The sequence below is a fragment of the Coffea arabica genome, chromosome 3e (assembly GCF_036785885.1).
Source record: "Coffea arabica cultivar ET-39 chromosome 3e, Coffea Arabica ET-39 HiFi, whole genome shotgun sequence".
Taxonomy (NCBI): domain Eukaryota; kingdom Viridiplantae; phylum Streptophyta; class Magnoliopsida; order Gentianales; family Rubiaceae; genus Coffea; species Coffea arabica.
This window is the reverse complement of record NC_092315.1, coordinates 10974-17274: the sequence shown is the minus strand read 5'-3', so window position 1 is coordinate 17274 and position 6301 is coordinate 10974.

Here is a 6301-nt window from a genome sequence, read left to right as displayed (position 1 = left end):
GCTCGTTTAGCACCATCCATGTTAATGTGCTCAGAAGAAGGTAAAGGTGATAAGTCTAGTGGTGTTAAAGGGTTAAAACCATAGACTATTTCAAATGGTGAAAAATGAGTAGAACTATGCACCGTGCGATTGTATGCAAACTCAACATGGGGTAAACATTCTTCCCAGGTTCTAATGTTTTTTCTAATGATGGCACGCAAGAGTGTAGATAGTGTACGATTGACAACCTCAGTTTGGCCATCAGTTTGTGGGTGACTAGTAGTAGAAAATAGCAATTTGGTACCCAATTTTCCCCACAAAGTTTTCCAAAAGTAACTCAAAAATTTGACATCCCTATCAGAGACAATTGTCCTAGGCATGCCATGCAATCTAATGATTTCTTTGAAAAACAAATCAGCAATGTGCGATGCATCATCTGTTTTGTGACATGGTATAAAATGTGCCATTTTTGAAAATCTGTCAACAATAACAAAGATGCTATCATTTCCCTTCTTTGACCTAGGCAACGCTAAAACAAAATCCATGGAAATGTCGGTCCAAGGTTCCTTAGGTACAGGTAAAGGACTATAAAGGCCATAGGGTTGAAGTTTAGACTTAGCTTTGTGGCAAGTAATGCATTTAGCCACCATTCGCTCCACATCTCGTTTCATCCTTGGCCAATGGAAGTGCTCTTGAAGGATAGCTAAGGTTTTAGCTACGCCAAAGTGTCCCATCAAGCCACCTCCGTGTGCTTCCCTTGAGTTGCTTGCATCAAGTTGAGTGAGCAAAGAGTACCGACGTGATAATGCATCAGCAACAACATTAGTTTTCCCCACTTTGTACTCACCCACCGTGCTTGGAGTAGGCCATTCTCGAATTGCTTTAACCTTCTCCTCGTCCACTTTGATTCCCTGTTTACTCACAACAAAGCCTAGGAAGACAAGTTGATCAGTACAAAAGGAGCACTTCTTAAGGTTAGCATAGAGCTTTTCCCTTCGAAGTACATCAAGAACAAGCTTCACATGTTCAACATGCTCATCTAAGCTCCTACTATAAATCAGGATATCGTCAAAATATACAACTACAAATTTTCCAAGGAATGGACGAAGTACGTGGTTCATCAACCTCATGAACGTACTAGGTGCATTAGTTAGTCCAAATGGCATAACTAACCACTCGTACAAGCCATGTTTGGTTTTAAAGGCCGTTTTCCATTCATCCCCCTCTTTCATCCTAATTTGATGATAACCGCTTTTTAGATCAATTTTAGTGAAAATCACAGCACCATATAGCTCATCTAACATATCATCAAGTCTAGGAATAGGGTGACGATATTTTACCATTATTGCATTAACGGCCCTACAGTCAGTGCACATTCGCCAACTTCCATCCTTTTTAGGCACCAAGATGACGGGAACCGCACATGGGCTCAAGCTTTCTCGTGCCCATCCCTTTGTTAGAAGCTCTTCGATTTGGCGTTGGAGCTCCTTTGTCTCATCTGAACCCATTTTGTAGGCTGGTCTGTTAGGAAGTGGGGCACCTGGAACCAAGTCAATTTGATGCTCAATTCCCCTTATTGGTGGTAGTCCATTTGGAATCTCATCGGGGAAGACATCCTCATATTCCTGCAAAAGAGAGACAATACTAGATGGTAGAGTGTTAGTAAGATCACTTGTGACAACCAACACCTCTTTGCACAAAAGTACAAAGATGGGTGTATTAACACTCAAAGCTTTTCTTACTATATTGGCTTTTATCAATAGATTTTGCCTTTTTTCTCTCTTTTCAATTTTGGCCGGCTCACCATATGTCTTTTTCCTCTCAATTTTCTCGGCCTTATCATTTTCTGTTGAGCTCTCGGCTTTTTCTATTTTTTTCTTCTCATTCTCAAGCTCATTCTCCTTGATCAGGCTTTTTTGATCTTCATGAACTTGGATAGGAGTGAGTGGCACAAGCACAATCCTCTTCTCGCCTTGCTTGAAGGAGTATTTATTGGTAATGCCATCGAATGTAACTCCCTTGTCGAATTGCCATGGCCTCCCCAATAGTATGTGACATGCTTGCATAGGGACCACGTCGCATAACACCACGTCCTCATACTTTCCAATTCGGAAAGGTACTTGGACTTGCTTGGTCACACGAACATCCCCACTATCGTTCAACCATTGCAAACGATAAGGTGTTGGATGTCGTAGAGTGGGTAGTGCTAGTTTCTCCACCATCAAGGCACTAGCGACGTTAGCACAACTACCTCCATCTATGATCAAACTACATACCTTGCCTTTGATATAACAACGGGTGTAGAAAATGTTCTCTCTTTGTGCATGGTCGGCGGCTTTCACTTGGGTTGCTAAGGCTCGTCTGACAACGAGTCCAACTCGTTCATTGACGGGCAATGCTTCCTCTTCTTCCTCAAGGGATGGCAACTCCTCCTTCTCATCTTCATCATCGGTGAGAAACTCACCATTGGGTAAGATGATCATAGCGCGTTGGTTCGGGCATTGGCTAGCAATATGCCCTCGGCCTTGGCATTTGAAGCATCTAGTATCTCGATTTCGCCCCATGCTCGACTCAATGGCAGTCTTTGGTGTTGCCTTAGACTCCCACTTAGTCATATCCGGCCTCGGTCTTGAAGGGATGGAATTACTCGGCCCTTTATCCTCTTTCTTTGGTGGTGTAGTTCGGAGATAAGAGGGTGAAAAGTTGGAGTAACTCCGAGTCGAACCCCTCCTCTTAATCCTCCTTTCAATCTTGATGGCCTTTTCCACCAGATCCCCAAGTTCCACATAGTGGTGTAACTCCACTTGATCAGCGATTTCGGGCCTTAATCCGTTCAAGAAGCGTGCCATTGTTGCTTCTCGATCCTCCATGATGTCTGCCCGTAGCATGAGTATTTCCATTTCCTTGTGATAGTCCTCGACACTTCGTGCTCCTTGGTTGAGGGTTTGAAGCTTTTGATACAAGTCACGGTAGTAGTGACTTGGCACGAAACGCTTCCTCATTAGTCGTCTTAGCTCCGTCCAAGTTTGTATGGTAGGTTCAAGACTCCTCCTTCGACTAGTGGAGAGTTGATCCCACCACACAACGGCGTAGTCGGTGAATTCGACCACGACCAACTTGACCTTTTGCTCCTCCGAGTAAGTATTGCAATCGAAGACAAGTTCAATCCGCTTCTCCCACTCTAAGTAGGCATCGGGGTCTGATCGTCCTTGGAAGGGTGGAATTTTCATTTTTATGCCCGGAATGTGGTCATTTGAAGGCCTAGCGTCACGCTTAGACCTACTTTGCTTATGCTCATAGTTGTTGTCTGAGTTAGAGTCGCTAGACTCATGTGCATAAGCCTTTCCACGGTTGCCTTTGGAGCTTCCATGAGACAACTCTAAGCTGTCAATGCGTTGGTGCATCAGTTCAAGTTTTTGGTCCATCATGCGTCCCAATTCGCCTTTGATTGCTTCTGTGAAAAGTTTAAGATCAAAAGCTTGGGAGCTTGCTCCCCCCTCGTTAGCCATGGTAGGGTAAAAAAAATAATAATGGAAAGAAGCAAAGTTTATCTCGCACACTTCCTCACGTGTTTACTCTCGCTCTCGTGTTTGAACACTCTAATGAACTCACCAAGGTATTTTCAAGGCTCCTCGGTCAACTCCTCGAAGAAGTTAGAACTCCTTCTAGTGTGGATCGACTTACCAACCAGGGTCACAAGATTGTAGCACTTTGAACGAAAAAAAAACAAAAGATGAAGAGACTGACCACGACTCAATGAATGACTCAGAGTTGAATTTTAAGGATCCTAGACAAAACTCTACCCAAAACTGGAATTTTGAGCTGCTGGTTGCTGCATTTCTGGTCAGTGTTTTGGTAGGTAAATGGACACTTAGAGGATTCAGAATGACACTTAAAACTGACCTAATGATGCACAAAAATTTCCAGAATTAATGATTGGACAGAAATTCCCCAATGGTTGCAAAGATGGAATCCGAATGGAAGATGAATTTGTGTTGCGGTAGGACTGTTTTGGAAACCCAAGGCTGACTTTTCTTCCTTAATCCTTTGGAAACAAGGATTAGTCTTCCTATTTGCTGGTTCCCATAAATTCTAAGGTCAAGTTCAAGATTGGAACTGATTTGGTTGTTTTTGGGAACAAGGGTGGAAAATTTGACTTTGAACAGGTTGGAAAATTTGACTTGAATAGGTTGGGAAATTTGACTTGAATAGGCTGAATATTCTTCTTCTTCCTTTGTTTTTGTTTTCTAATCAGCCAAGAAGAGTCAAATTTCGTGGCTAAAATGTTCTTAGTCAAGAAAGAAGATTGTTGTAGTGAAGACAAGGATTTTGGCAGCTGAAATTTTGCAGCCTTGTTGTTTACCAAGATTTGGTTCCCAAAACCCAGAAACTTCAAGATTCTTTCAAGAATTCAAGATGTTAATTTCCAGAATTCAAGAAACACAAAATTGAAGATGATTTCCTCCCCAAACAATCCAAGATTTCACGATTTGATCAAGACAGATTTTGGTTGGCTTCAAGAATCCCAACTAAAGTTCCAAGAACTTCAAGATTGTGGTTTTAAACAATCAGGAACTTCAAGAAACCCAAGTTTTGATCAAGACAGATTTCCAGGAATTTTTGTAAGGTTAGCTAGCTATTTTTTTTTGTATGTAAACAAGAACACAAGGTAATAACTAGATAGGACTCTAAAACCCTTGCTACAAATTGATTTTTTTTTTTCGGATGAACAGTAACCTCGAATGATCAAATAGAACAAAAGACTGGAATTAAATGGATATAACAGGATAGAAACAAGACACAAACACAAACAAAGAATCAAGAATAAGACACAAAAAAAAAAGGCTGGACCAAACAAGGCTAACCACAGCAATTAACAACAACTAGACGCAAGTTTACGATGCAACAAATCTGGAAAAATAACGCAAGAACACGATGCAACAAATCTGGAAATTGCGAACAGCAAACTTAGAACACGAAAACAGAATTTTGGACAACTTGACTCGAAAGGAAATAAATAAAGGGATATAACGTGATACCTCTTAACTAGCTCTGATACCAACTGATACGAACGTCGCCAACCTTGTGACGAAACCCGTAAAAGATTAGATTCAGGATCGACAAGAGGACACCAAGTTTGGAGCGGATGACCTCAACCCGTTAATCACGTGGTTAACGAACCTTGGTATAATGGTAGAAGACGCCACAACCTAGTGCGATTCTAGATTGATAAGTCACGAACACCTAGAGAAATTCTAAGGTATTCAAGAAGCCTTGGAGAAACCAAGAAAACTCTCAAAATCTGATTTATTGATTGAATGCCTAAAACCATTGGAAGTGTGGGCTATTTATAGCCTTACATAGAGATGAACAACTAAATGTGGAACTAGTCTAGAGTTGTGGTCTTGACTAAGACTAACAATTGTAGGCTTGACTATTTCCATAAGACTAAGAATTGTGGGCTTGACCAAACCTTATGAGGTCATCCCTTAGGTAAACAACCTTATGAGGTCATCCCTTAGGTAAACAACCTTATGAGGTCATCGCTTAGGTAAATAACCTTATGAGGTCATCGCTTAGGTAATTAAAGCAAGACTATGGACCATTAAGCCCTTATTACAATGACTTAACTAAAACAGCAAATGTGACTAGAAAAGGGTCACACATGGTTCTCTTTGACGTGAACTACATGGATGACTTTCATTCCTTCATGCTCAAGACTCTCAATGACCTTGGGGACAATTTCTTGGCCTTGTATCTCATGAACAAGTCCTTGGAGTTCCTCCCTCATCTTGTTAGCTCGTGCTCGAGTTACGGGTCCTAGGGGAACTCGAATAGTTCGCAATGGTGTCTCTTGGTTCGTATCACTAAGACCTAGTAAAGCTTCGAAAAACTTGAAGGAAATCCGGCCAGCCCTTGGGCTTCTCTATTGGCCGGCACTAGCCCAACAACATACATTGGAGTATGTAGTGGAAAAATCCAAGGAAATTCGTTTATTGTTTCCTTGATTACTCTTATGGAAAAGCTTGGTGACAATTGTTAGATCTTTGCGGCATTTCTCGACTACCCAATCCGACGGGTAAGGAAATTTTGGTAAGATCATGGGAGTATTTTGTGTGACAAAACGAGGGAGAGTGAAAACACTAAGGGAGTGAAGTGAGATTATATTTGTCCTGTTTTCTTGTTCACTAACCTTTTGCAGGACCAAACGATAGTGATGGAGCAAGCTCATCCGACCACTGACTACTCATTGATGTTCACCGCCATGAAAAACTAGCTTAAGTGGATTAGTGAACAACAAAAGGAGGAGAGGCACGACCGC